The sequence below is a fragment of the Corvus cornix genome, chromosome 3 (assembly GCF_000738735.6).
Source record: "Corvus cornix cornix isolate S_Up_H32 chromosome 3, ASM73873v5, whole genome shotgun sequence".
Classification (NCBI taxonomy): Eukaryota; Metazoa; Chordata; class Aves; order Passeriformes; family Corvidae; genus Corvus; species Corvus cornix.
In genome coordinates this window covers 102,427,634-102,442,416 of record NC_047056.1, presented here as the reverse complement: position 1 = coordinate 102,442,416, position 14,783 = coordinate 102,427,634, and positions in this window count along the sequence as shown.

Sequence of the window (14,783 nt, the reverse complement as noted above, 5' to 3'; positions counted from 1 at the left end):
CTGATGGCCTGAGGAAACGGCCTGAAATTGTGTTTGGGAGGTTTAGGTTGGATATCAGGAGGGGCACTGGAACAGCTCCTCAGGGAAGTGGTGACAGCACCAGCCTGACAGAGCTCAAGAAGTATTCGGACAATGCTCTCAGGCACATGGTGTGACTCTTAGGGATGATCTTGTGCAGGGCCAGGAGTTGGACTCAGTGATCTTTGTGAATCCCTTCCTACTCAGCATATTCTGTGATTCTGTGATTAAGTACTTTCTTAGGAAGTGGAAACAGTAAAATCAAACTTGCTTAGAGTGAGCACACTATGAAATTACAGTTCTTTCATTCCTGGCAAGTACTGTAAACAGTAGGATACTGTGGAACAGTAGGACCACGTTTTCTACACATCATCATCTTTTCATTAAATTCAACTTTACTAGGTATTGACTTTAAGAAAACGATTGGACAGACTGGATGCAAAGCCTAAGTGGGGGATGCCTGATATTTCCTCCTGATTTCTTATACACTTGCTGAAAAGTGGGATAATTAAATTTATCTTTCTCTCTTTTTTTTTCTTTTTTAACTTAGCTTTTTCTTCCCTTTAAAATAAAAAATTAAATTGACATGCTAAAGGTAAACTCTGATTTACTTTACCAGAAAGTTTAAGTTTCTATTTTATTCAACTAGATTCTTCTGTTCTCAGGACTGATGTTTCACTTGTTCAAAATGTCAGTACTGTGCCTTTTTTTTTTTTTTTTTAATTTTGAGAGTGTTTGTGTGATTTCCTAAAGAAAATGAGTTAGGTACAGTTGCCGTGTTTCATAGCGCCTCATTTCTGATGTGCTGCATGTAAATTTCCATGGCTGAGCTAATTGCCTTAAATCCACTTTATGATGAGTGGAAATAAATAATAAATTCTAGGACATGTTTCATTAGGTCTGCTTTGCATATCCACTTCAGAAAATACTGAATTGTACCTAAAGTTTCCCATTTTCCTTCATCGACTTCAGAGCTTTAGTGGACATTGGTCATCATCTGTACTGCAGGTAGACATGAATATTTAGGTAAATGAATTCTTTCCAACTTACCTTTGAAGTTATGCTGTACTTGGGCAAGTGTCCCTAAACAATGCACATTTTTTTCATTATCTGTACTAAAATTTTAATGCACATAAATGTTAACTAAATTGGACGTTTAAAGTTCAGCAAATAAAATACTTTGCCTATTTAACTATTTAAAGAAGGTCAGATTACTCTGTATTCTAACAGGATAGCCAGGGATGTGGGATCTGGCCTAATCATTCAGTTTGGAGTGAACATCAGAAGGTCATCTAATCCAGCCTTCTGCTCAACATTGATTTTGGACCAGGATGCTCAGACCTTTATCCAGTCAGGTCTTCAAGTTCTCTCCAGACTCTTTGGATTACCTGCCCCACTGTTTGACTATCCTCAAGAGGAAAAGCTTTCTTCTTACCTCTGGATGGAATCTCTTCTGATTCAGTTTATGATGTTATCACTCACCCTTCCACGATACACAGTTACAAAGGCCACGGTTCTGTCTTCTTGATGACCCTCACATAGACACTGTGAAGATGCTGTTAGGTTCCCTGAAAATCAGCTCTTCTCCAAACTGAACAAGCCCCATTCCCTCAGCCCCTCTCACAGGATAGTAGTGCTCCAGCCCCACAACCATCCAATGATCACTGGCCTGTTAATACAACCCAATATATTGGGATGCACTGCTGAATCTTGTTTACACTGTTGTCCATCTTTGCAGCAGAAGTGCTCTCCACTCAGCCCATTCCCAGACTTTATCAGAAAGTCTTTCTATCTTTATAAGAAAGAGTTTCTTCTTTCCCAGGTGCAGAATATTGCCTGAATCCTTACTGAATTTCATGAGTCCATTCCTCCAGCCTGTCGGAAAGGCAGCTCTTCCCTTAATTGCCTAACCCTCAAGCTACTATATTTTGTATATCTTATTATTTAAAGCCATATATTTAAATTCATCTCTCATGATGAAGAAGGATGTTAGGAGGAAGAAAGCAAGGTATTCTAGATCTTAAAACTGAGAAAAGTAGTCTTTCAAGCTGCTGAGAATTTGAACATGGTATGACCATATTCTTTCAGTGCTTAGCAACACTGGGTCTGACCTAAAGATTCAGGGTAGTGCTTATCTTTCTGTTCCTGATTATTATCTTATCAATAACATTTAATAAAAAAAAGCCATGAGCATCTAGTAAAGATTCCTAGCTCCAACTTTAGAAAAAGACAATCTCCTGGCTGTTAAAAATCTCATATCAAACATCAAAATCCAGGTTTAAATTCCAAGACTGAGGGTAGATTAACTTTATAGACTGTAACATGGTATTTGAATATTTGTGCCTGCTTAGACAACAAAACAAGCTGTAGGTGCACGAATTTCCAAGCAGTCTAGATATTCTAGGCCATGCAGATTTTCGTACTCATTGGAGAAGATTGTTGATGTCAGAATTTGCTCTGACGCCTCTGCTATATTGCTATAGCATCCGGTGGACAAATTAGGGATTCAGAAACTGCCTACTAATCCTAGTGTGAAAGCTCTAAGTCTGTTCTGAAATCTATCCTTTTCTTTCTTAAATGTATCATGGGAAAAAATCTTTCAATATATGTAGAACATTTCACAATGTGTTGGGGTTTTTTTTAATGAAGCAAATTTTCTGCTTTGTAGTTAGGTCTACCTATAAATATTGCTACATAGTTTTCATTAGTTTATCTCCTCAATTCCTTCTGTTTCCCAGATTACCTGCCAAAATGATTTGGTGTATATACCACAGAACAGAAAATAATTGATATAATCTGACTGATATTATTTTAGCTGATTTTGCAAAGCAGCACATTAATTTACTGTGATTATTTCTAGTAAAATAGATTAAATAAATTAATCTCTTTTCTTCTAACACTTAATTTCCCTGAAGAGATCATCTGGGGCTGAGAAAATAATTTAACATATTTAAAGAGATGTTCAAATGACTATATTATTTATTTCTCCTCCATTGTGTTAATGAATTGTTTCTTATGTAAATGTAAGATGCTGGAGATACATTGGAAACTCTCTAAATCTTTGTCTTTCTTTTGAATGTAGGGAATGAGGGATTTTGCTATTTCTTCAGAGATTTGGTTAATGGATTTCTTGCAATGCAAGACAGATGGTGATCTTAACTCTGGTGCAAATGCACATAGACTTCCTGCCAAGGCTTAACAGAACATTGCTCTCTGATAGTTCTACTAGTTGCAAGCTACTGGACTTGAGGGAGAAAGAGAAGTCTGAGGGAAACATGCATGAGAGGTGAAATTCTGTACCAATCACAAGTCCGGCTATGCTGACTGAGGAACTCTGCATAGAAACATACCAGCATCCCCTTTTAATCCAGAAAAATGTAGGGCTACTTGTACTGACGAACCCATGGGTTTAAGCTCAGCTATCAGGAAGTGTTTAATATATACCCTCAGAGAAGTATTTGCAGATTATGAATGTGATTTGAACTTACAGAGTGCTCAATATTGCAAATAGCTGGAAATAGCTGGAAATAGCTGGAAAACTAAATCACGTAAAATAGAAACTTAATTTTTAAGTTACTGAATGTGATTGAGCAAACCATAGCTATAGCTCTTTTCTACCCATATAAACATCTGCTGAGCCATGAACAGCATGGCTTGTGGTCAGCTTAAACCTATGGATTCACTTACAGATGTTCTCATTGGCCATTTAGCTACTGGCAAAGCAAGTGTGGATTGGCTGAGCTCTGCCTGAGCTGCCCTCAGAAGGCACAGTCCACATATTGTGAAAATCAATGAAATTACATGAAGGTGCAACAGGAAACAGAGACACAAGTCAGTGTAACAGTGGTCCATTTCCTGAGAACACCCCTGCTTCCTCAGTAACTGATAAAAGCTACTTTAAGTTTTCAAAGCAGTGTAGACAAAACTGAATTTTGCCACCTCAATGATGAAGGGCTGTCATAGGTAAATGTAAGGGGCTGAAGAAGGATAAAACATCCTGGTGTAGGTCCAGGGAAGGAAAATCCTACAGATTCAGGTTGTTTCCATCAGTAGCTGTTGCTAGATTAAAATACTCTCTTTACCTGAGCACTTTCTGATTTCACCCTCAGCTGTTGTAAGACATTGGTCTGTGACAGATCTGATTCCCAGTATGGTTGCATTGCCTTACAGGACCTAAACTTTGTTCACTAAAATTGAGTGTTGCATGTCTGAATGACAAAACAGATTAGAGAAGTCACTGTGATTAGTATAGGTTTGGGTTTTGCCTTTTGCCACAAAATTTCACACTCTCACTGTTTCATATTCCTTTTTGACTGCAATTAGATGTGATTTTTAGAGGAAAGCATTTGTTTAATTGCAGTTTTAAAAATTCTCCTAGGACTCCCTCTTTTTTTTTTTTTTCCCAAGGTAAAACTAGAGGAAATGGCACTGCCATGATGACCCTGACTTTACACCATGCTCATCATGACACACTGTATTAGCTTGCATGGCAGAATTAATGCAACATGACCTTATGCCATACTGAATGCCACAGAAAAAAAAAATTTTCCCCCTTCATTCCAGGAATAACTGTCAGAAATAATTTTTTTATTGTGTCAACTACTCAAACACTTACATCCACAATGGCATGTTTTATAAACCACCTTCTCTTCAAACAGTCCGGCACTTGACTCCAGGACTATTTTCTATAGCCTTTAGATGCTTGGAGTGTTTTCCCAAATGACTGTATTTTATTTACCTCACTAAGTTGCAACATTCAGTGCCAGTAACAAGCTCCCCTGATTATTTAACCAATCTGTATCATACACTAGACTTCTGTGTTGTGTTTCAGTTTTTTCCTGGCCAGTCCAGAAGATTTGGAATATTGTTTCCTGGCAGATCATGATTTCAGGATGCTTGTTCTCCAGATCAAGATAATATTTAAAAGCAAATTTCTTTTTCAGTATCCATGTGGCTGATTTGCTTTGGCATGTGGGAAATTGTTGACAACCCTGTGAAGTCCTAAGTGGATAAGAAGAGCAGTACATGAACTCAAGAGAAACCCTACAGGTCTCCAAGAAGAATTTGAATGAAGCATGATTAAAGCCGTGGAGGAAAAAAGCCTGCCATTTAAAAGTAAAACTTTCACTGAAAGAAGATTTTTGGTTTTTTTGTCAGATATCAGTATGAATTATTATAGTTAGTTAAACTTCAGTGGTTTGTGTCCCCTGAATATCTGTTGTACTGAGCTCAAGAATGCTGCTCACATGAATATTAGACAGCTGATGATTACCTAATTTTTGTACTGCAAAGAATTTCTTTTCCACCAACTGGTGATACATCAAGTACTTGCTGCAAATATTTGGCTTTCATCACTCCACTGAAATAATGTCTCCAACTGCAAAAATATTCCTATTTTTGGACCCACTGTAACTCCCATTAGAGCCATTTATTGAATTAGCAGAGAAGTTAAGTAATATTCTCATGGTGACCTTTTGCTGTGGAGTACCTCGAGCTTATGTCTGTCACTTTTCAATTAATTTATTGCTAAGATGGTCCTGTTGAGTTTGCTTCAGTGTTTTTAGTACAAAAGAGCTTGCAGTTTACTCAAGAATTAGTCCATTCATAGTATAAGTAATTTATCCCTTCACTGTATGAGTGAAACAGATTGAAAAGCTTAAGAATATATCAGGTTCATTTTTGAACTAGGAAAGAAAAAAAAATCAATTTTTCTTAACTAAAATGATGAAAATTGGTGTTAACAAGTTCATCTTTGATATAAAGAAAGGTGAAGGAATTTCACCATACTGCCCAGCTTTGGAAACCTGGAATTATTTGCCTTAGGACAGAAGTCTGCTCTGTCTGGATAGTCACAGGAGAAAGATGGATTCCCCCTTCAGTATGATTTGCAAATTATTATTTTCCATGTTTTCAGTCAGCCTTTGGATGAACCCTTCATTCTTTTTCCTTTGACACTGCTAATGACCCCATTTAAAAAAAAAAAAAAGAAAGAAAGTAAAAGTTTAAGAAATGCTGGAGGCAGTCCAGCTCCTTGCAGTAGTGGTTTAGGTGTTTCCAGAAGTGGATTTTTAATGTGGCTCACTAAAAGACTTTGAAATAGTTATATATATTGGTTTTGATTTCTTATTTTTTAAATTATCTAGCTTGGTTAGCTTTTTAGGTGTTCCTCTATCCTTTAAGAAATACTGTATACAGGGCTCAGGATGCAGCTGCACACAGTGGAAATACCAAGTTTTCTGTTTTGCTTGCAATTTCTTTGTTAATAATTTCTTAACTTTATATTTCCTTTGACTTCTGTTAAGCAGACATTTCCTTAAGAAATATCTACAATGACACTAAAAATCTGTCCTCTAACTGATAATAGCTCATTTAGAACTTATCTTTTTAAAGAGTTTTCCCCATGTATATTACTTTGCATTTGTCAACACTGAATCTTTTATATCTTTTATTACCCATTCACTTCTGTAAGTCTGTAATCAGCATTAGCATTGACTTTCTTGAATAGCTGTGTATCATCAGCAAACTTTGTCACCTCACTGTTCATGTCCATAGTGGAATTATTTTTATAATTTTTACTTTTATTGATACAATGAATTCACATCCTAATTCGAATACCTTCTTCCTCTGTGATTGCTTTTTTGTTTTGTTTTCTTGAACTTATTTTCTTATTTTAAACAGTTACTTCTGTGCAACTGAAATCTGTTTCTGACCTATGATAATTCATTTTTTTAAGAACCTTTTTTAACAAGAATGTTGTGAAAAGCTTGTAAGAGCCTTGTGTATAAAAGTCTGAAGGGATTACCCATGTTCATGTGCTATTTCACTTCGTCACAAACTTAATAGCCCTGAGAAGCACAGCTTTCCTCTGCAAGAAAACCATTTAATTATTGATATTGAACTCTGTATGTCATATTTATTCATATATATATACCTTCCCACTTTTTCAACTGTCTGTCCCTGCACCAGCCCACAAATATTTTCTTAAAGGTTGTTTTCTTATTCTACTACCAAATTCAGCAACCAGCAAGTAATAGTTACCAATCACCATTAGAGCTGAACGTGTCTAAATATGAAGTATTTAATCATAATTAACTTAATTTAGAACTCTTGAGTGATTCCATGTGGTCCTTGAAAATTGTCTATCTTCAATTTATTAATTGATTGTGAATTCAGCTCTACACTCATTTCTGCACATATAAACAAACTCCAATCTGTCAAATTCTCTTAGCTATTTTTGGTGTATACTGATCTGAAAATATCTATATATTTAATATTACTAAAAGATCTAGTGAATGCTTTTTCTATTTTCGATGCCCTATTTGTGCTACAGACTCTATATCAGGCTTCATACTTTGTTATTAAATTCTAAGTCATTGACAGAATGCATCTCTAAATCTTTGCATTACATTTTCCAAATTATACTCTTTTTTTTGTAAAAAAAAGTATCGGACTCTAATTTAGGCACTTATCTTCAGTGTCCTACATTGGGCTGAATAACTGGCATCTAAAAAGTAATTAGAAGACAGAAGTAGAAGGGGTGGATCCAAGTGCTTTGGATCAGCTCAGCAGAAGTAACTTTCTGTTTGCTCAAGGTAATCAGAATTGTCTAGTGCATAAAGGCTTATGCACTGGTGTTATAAACACTAAGTATAGGATTCAGCTACAGCTGTATATGTTATTTTTTTGATCAAAAGTACAGTTTCTGCATATTTTTTGCACAATAGAAAGGTACAAAAATAAAGTTGTTGCTGAACTCAAACTCATTTAGTAGAAGCAGGAAGCAAACACTTTGAAATCTTTCAGTGATGCTTCATAACTGGATTTTGAAGCCTCGGTGATCACAGCCTTGATCTATGAAATGTAATATTGACAGTGTCAAGTCAAATATTTCAGACTGTGGAATTTAGATCTTTGTTTAGTAAGGGAAAGAAAAGTAATTTGAGGAACAATAGCTAAGACAAAGACAAATCTGTACTAACTGAGGAATCATAAGAATGAAAAGGGTGTATTCCAACTTTAAAGTCACTGTATGCATGAATTATAATGCACTTATAATGAAATATATACACCTTCATGTGTACATAGCAGATAAAAATGGATCCCAAAAGGATCTTTACAGTGCTGTGTTTCTTCTTATTTAAGTCAGGAAATTTCAACTCTATGCAAATGTGGAATGTTACTATTTTTTTTAACTCCAAACCCAAGAATACTTATTATCCCCTCTCCCAACAACAACTAATCATTTAAAAAGCCTTAAATAATCTTATTTTAAGTTTATTCAAGAATTTAAATGTGAGATCAAAATTTTGTTTATGGATGGCTAATATTTTTCAGCAAATAAGGAGGAGGCTGCTATCATTGTGCTGTAATCAACATTTCTGATGTTTACTCAGGCAGTATAATTGTGATTTATTGTCTTGTTATTTCTGTCATATCATCTCTTGCAAGTGAAAATAATGTAAGTGTCTGGTGCCTGAATTTGGCAGTGAATGACCATAAACAGAACATTACAGTGCTCCTCAAAAACATAATTTTAACACAAAAACAAACCTGCTACTGTACAGAATACAAATATGGCATTTTTCCAGATATCTACAAAATACATATTGAGGAGTGGCAGCTGTTAAACAAACAAGCAGCAAATGTGTGAAGTGTCATTTATCACTAATTGGAAGGCATTCGCAGAGCAATGAATTTGAATTATTAGCAACAAGCTACAACTGAACATTAAACAAAAATACAAAGGGGGAAGGGCAGAGACAGAAAGGGAGAGAAAAAAAAAGAAAGAATGAGAAAGAATAAGAAAGAGAGCAATTTACTGCTTTCTAGGAGCAGTATATAATGGTTTCAAAGGATAGATATGGTGACATTACCTCCATTCATTTTAATTTTTCTTTCTTTAGGAAAAAAACAAAAAGAAAATCTCCTTGCCAGTGTTATTTTCTCCATTTGTACCTGCTCTTTTTGGCTTTTCTGTGCATAGCCTTGCTAATGTCATGACCTGTAATCCTCCATTCAAGGACTGCACAGACTGATGTTGGTCAGCTATACAGCAACCTGCTGCTTCTTGTCTGAAATAAGACTGTAAATTCCTCAAGATTCCTTCCTCATGCCTCATATTTTGTGTCAGCACAGAAGGAGCCTGGGCCATTTGTAAATATGAGTGTTATTGAGGCAATGAATGAGAATAAAAGTTCCAGGTAGTTAGAGAAAATTTGGGAAGGGATAAATCATACTCTTCTTGAAGACTTCTCTCCATAGCTTGATGGTTAAGGCAGGAGAAATAGATTAGTTCACACTTGCTGGAGCAGGCTCCTGACCCAGCTGACAGTAGAGGTATGGATCAAGAGCATGATTGCTCAGGCTTACAGGTTCTGCTGTTCCTCAGAGTTGTGTCTATATATAACCTGCATTGTATTTGCACTTTCCTGCAGTAGTTCATGCTCTTATTCTCTGTCAAGACAAACTAGATATGTTTCTGTTCTTGCTCTCTATTAGTAAAATAGCTTCCAAAAGGATTCTAAACATAGACCCATTGAAAAAATTCCTAATGTAAATAACCCTGAACTGCAATTTTCAGAGTAAAAAATATTCCAGAAAACTCCTGTTATCTTTGTATACTATTTTATGTACACTTTTTTGTTTGTGTTCACTTCCAACAGAACATTAAGAGGAACACTGAAATCATAGCATTCAATTCATTTAGATAGATCACAAGAGGGTCTTAAAAAACAGTGCCTTTACTGTGCCATTTCTGATTTATTGTCAGAAGCAAAAACTAAATGCAAGGCCAAAAATCATGTTGGGTAATAGCTTACTCTATGGCTGGTTTGACTGAAGTCAGTATGCCTACCAAAGGATATGGTTTAGCTTTCCATCAGTGAGGGCAAAAATATTATCTTAAGAAGACAGGATGTAATTCGTCGATTTTGAGATGTGAAATTTTTAAACTTCCACTTGGGTTCTTTTTTTCTTTCAGAAAACAGAGTGTGTAGAATCTCAAAAAGTCCTTTTGGGCATAAAATTACCATAGAGCACATTAGTACGGGGAGCTTTATCCTCCTATATCATTAGTGAACTCAGTTTTACTTTCTATGCTTTGTGTTTGCAAGCTTTGTGTGACAGCTGAACTCTTGGTTAATACAGCAGGGACTGAACCAGGAACCTCAAGAGCTAAGAACATGAAATGCAACAGCTTGAGCTAAAAAAGCAACCCTTTGTAGCTGGGGGCTGTAACACTTTGTTGTCTGTGAATAACTCACTAGTATGCTGCAATTGCTTTGACTACTCACCTCTGTTTTACTTTGAATAATTTCAAACTAAACTTCTTGTTCAAATATTTACACTCAAATACCTTATTCATTTTTGCTTGGAGGTTAGATCTTTGTAAATGGCAGACAAGCTTTTCAGATAAGAGTGGCAGACACACATAAATAGTTTTCTCTGATTTCCAGTAAGGCTTACTCCAAGGACATGAGGCACCATGTAACTTTAGCAATGTAAAATAAAATAACTAACTGAAGAATCAGCTAGGCTACCTTTACAGCCAGTGGAGAGAAGCAAGGAAAACTGTTCATATAACTATTTTATTTGCCTGTTCTAGTGGAATAGAAAAATTCTAGAAGCTAGAATTCTAGCTTCTCTCTCCTTTGGGTGAGAGTCCTTCCCACCTGCAATGAGTAGTAGGTTCTGAAATATGGAATTTCAGTGCTATTTGAGATACCATTTCCACTTGGCTTCCAGCCATCACTCCAGAATAGAGTGGATTTTTGCATAACATTTTTCTTATGTCTGCCAACTCTGGGCTGATGTCTCAGATACGCTGCAACATTTGAAACAGCAGTGCACAACTATGATTAGGTACCTGAATGATTCCCCTGATTATAGGCAATGAGGACTGGCAAGGGAATTAGCTACACTTTAAATCTCTTTAAATCCTAATTTCACTGACATCACTTGCAAATCTGATTTAATTTTAGTTGTGCAGGTTCAGACCATTACCTCCTATGAGCCTCAGATTAACATGAAATACACCTGAGCAAAGAGTTTAGGCAGATAGAAGAGAGTATTTGCAAATAATTTTCATCTCCTTTGCTGGAAAACAGTAAGCATCAAAGATAGTTTTGCATGATTATTTTTCAGCAGGGAAAAAGCACTCCTGAGTAAGTCTACCAGCTGGGCTTGAGCACTATGTGTATTAAATAACCAAAAAAAGAAAAGGAATGAAAGACAAAACAGTTGGCTCAGAAGATGAGTGAGTAGTGAATTGGGGACTTTTTATATTTCAAGTTTCACTGCTAGGAATATTTTTACTTCTAATCAACAGCACAAAATCATATAGTTTTAAAAAGAAATGTGCATGATTGCATTATACAATCTTTGCTTCTGCAGTATTATTATGGAAAGTTGTTTGCTTTGTCTATTAAGAAACTGCAAAGTGCCTGATTCAAGTGAAATGGAGTCTGACAGATAGTCAGGGGACTGAAATCTCAGAGCTGTTCTCTACTTTGGAGTTTAAGTCCCTTCTGGAAGAGATCATGTCTACATAGACTTTTGGTTTAAATTTTTTTTACATTCTCCATAATATGATACTCTTTAGTACTTGATACAAAAATTCTTCCAGTCTAAAGAAAGAAAAACACATGTATGTAATGTATACATTATAGCAAAACCAAAACAATTCACGGGTTAGTAAAAAGATTTATGAAAATTTTTTAATGTTGGCAGCCTTGTGACAACTTTAAGAACATGATCATAAGCCCTTCTGAGGCTAAAGAATGATTTATGCATCATCTTAGCTGAGTGACAACAATGCAGCAAGACAGTGATTTATGCACTTCCAGTGGCAGATGAAAACCATCAATAAATGGAATTCCCTTGAAGAATCATTGTATAAATAACAATCACATATAATTGCAAACAACAGTTTTCCAAAATCTTAATAGATCTATTTCCATCCTCCTAGCAAAAATAAAAGACAGAAAGTAATTTACATCTAAGTTCCACTGGTTTCAGAAAAAAGCCCAGTCTTCCCTGTAGATTAATATGCCATTTCATTGAAAAATAGAATCGGTGTATTCCAAAATTACAAAGGCTAAAAACACCCACCAGATTCATACAGGAAAAACAGCAGGTTTGCAGAAGAGTCTTGGAGCCTTCAAGCATTTAATTTAAACAGTGAATCTGTGTTGCTTTGTCTGTCACCAGAATCTGTTGTTTTTATGATGATACTTTCCATATTCAAACAGTTTTAAAATATTGGATATTCATCTTTTCCCTTCCACTGAATTTTTATGGGGTTTTTTGTTATATAAGTTACACAGAGAGGATTCTTTCTGAACATGCAGTAATGATATTAAATCTTCATAAATGCATAGAAGAAGAAACAGGACATTAATAAAAAGTATCTGAAGGGGAAAGAGTTTTGACAATAAACTAATTTTTAAAATTAATCTAAATCACCAGTCTCTAGCTAGACACTAACATGAATCGTCGATCAGACACGTAACTCTCCACGCAATTTTTTTCCCTTTAAATTCTGCAGACATAATTCAAGTCTGTAAGAAAACCACTAAGATATGATTCCCTACTGGGCTACCGAGGCTATTTCAAAGTCTTGGAGGGTTTAAACTGAGACATATCTGTTGAATTATTGTCATGTGAGATGCAGAAACTCTCTTTGCAACTGAGATGAAGTTTCAGATCTCTAAAAGTTGTGAATCTCTCCACACTCAGAGCCATTGGTGGTGGTCAGTGTAAAGCTACTTCCCACAGGTCCAGATGTTTGTGACTGTCACCCATCAGTCTGCCTTCTCACATCAGACTGGAAGGGATGATGAGGAAAATAGTTACAATAATGATATTACAGTCGTTGTCTTAACTGATCTCATATGGATTTACAGAAGATCTAGATTTTCCATTTTCTTCACAGTCTGCAACTGATATTTAACATCTTCACATGCCAAATATTAAAATTGTGCGCTGAATAATATTTCTGCCTAATTCTTACTTTATGACTTAGAGCTATCTCTGTAAATCTCTCCCTTTCTGAGCTGTTCAGCCCTCTAAACATTCTGACAGCAGATCAAGGTTGACACTTGCCTGGAAAAGCAAGAACCATGTAACTCTCAAAATGGGCAGTTCTCTGAGCACAGATGGATGAACAAAGTATAAAGGAAGTCAGTGTTGAACATTACAAACTTCCACAGCCTAGCATATTCTTTAACTTCAGTGAAAATACAAGCTGATTCCTCTGCTGACAAGGAAACATTTTACCTACACCAGATTCAATGACTGGAGACGGGAATGTCACATTTTAGTGATGTTCAGCCTGTGTGTAGAGCAGCTCACATGCTCTCCTAATGGCTTTTTAGCCACTATCTGTGACAGCATCACTCCCACTAAAGCATCAAAGTAAGTTGTCAGCTTTTGCATGTTGTGGGCTGAGCTCTTTCAGCTCTGTAGCCATTAGTACTGCCATTACGACTTTTAAAATAACTTACTATATAATTGTGCATAACGCTGATCACAACAAATCTTTATAAAATGAAGTCCCACTTCTATTTACCTCCCTAATGACTGAATTTCACTTACTCTTGTGCTGTCAATTTGCTCCTTAGAAGACTGTGTTTTTATTTATTTATTTAACAGTTTTCATGAGTGCTTAAGACAGCCTGACTGAATTGCCATTCAGTTTAGCGATAATTACATGTTAGTTGCTATAAATGGACACAAAGAATATATTTCCCTAAGAATCCAGAAGAAGAAGAAAAAGAATAAAAAAGAGCAGGCTTTAGAAACACTTGTAAGCCACTTGTCTATTCGTACCAGCTGTTTGACACTCGCACTCTCCTTGAAATAATTTTTAGACTGAAATCACACAGTGATGCTGCTTCTGAAATGTTAATGTTTTCATGTCTAAGGCAAGGCTGGATTATTCTCCCCTGAAGTTTTTTAGCAGGCAGTTATGTCCTTGCCAGCATCACCAACATTCTGAACCCCTGCTAATGATAGAGTAAAAGAACTGCCTTCTGTCTCATTTCTTTCAGGGAGTAAATGCTCCTTGTGACTCACATGGCCTTACTCCTCTTGAATGCAGCTGTCTTTTTCTCATCAGAGTTCAAGTAAATTTACAAGGCTGCTTTAGTGAGAGAAAACGGAAAAGCTGCTTATTCTCCAAGCTCACTGTGTTGTCCTTTTTCTGAGAAACACTCATTGTTCAGTAATGATATTCCCTGCTGAACCCACAAATTATATCTGGGGGAGAGACAGCGAGGATGTTTTGAAGGTTAAATTGAATGAAAAGTTTTATCAGTGTGGTACATAAGGATCATAATGTGCTATTTGTTAAGGTTTAAGCTGGGGAAAATGTGGAATGTTCCCTCTGGAATATATGCAAGATTTTTCCCATGTGTTCGGAGCCTAAGAACTCCAGAAATCTGCTGTGGAGAGCCTGTAGTTTTCTGGTGGTCCATAAAAGTGGAAAGTCATTATATACTTATAATATGGGCTTGGCCACTTCTCACCAAGCAAGGGGTCTTATTTTCTCTGTATTTGGTATCACATCTCTAGCCCTGTCTGACAAAGAAAGCTGTGTGTCTATTCCTGGTTGGTGGCTGTCTTGGGGTGATTTTATGATAACACTGTATTCCCCTGTCGTCTGCTTATTGCCCAGAAATGGGTCCCGCAGCTTTAAGCAGGGTCCAGAAGAGGAGGGAGAGAAGCCGGGTGAATTCTTCAGCACAGTTTGTGTTCAAGGACGCACA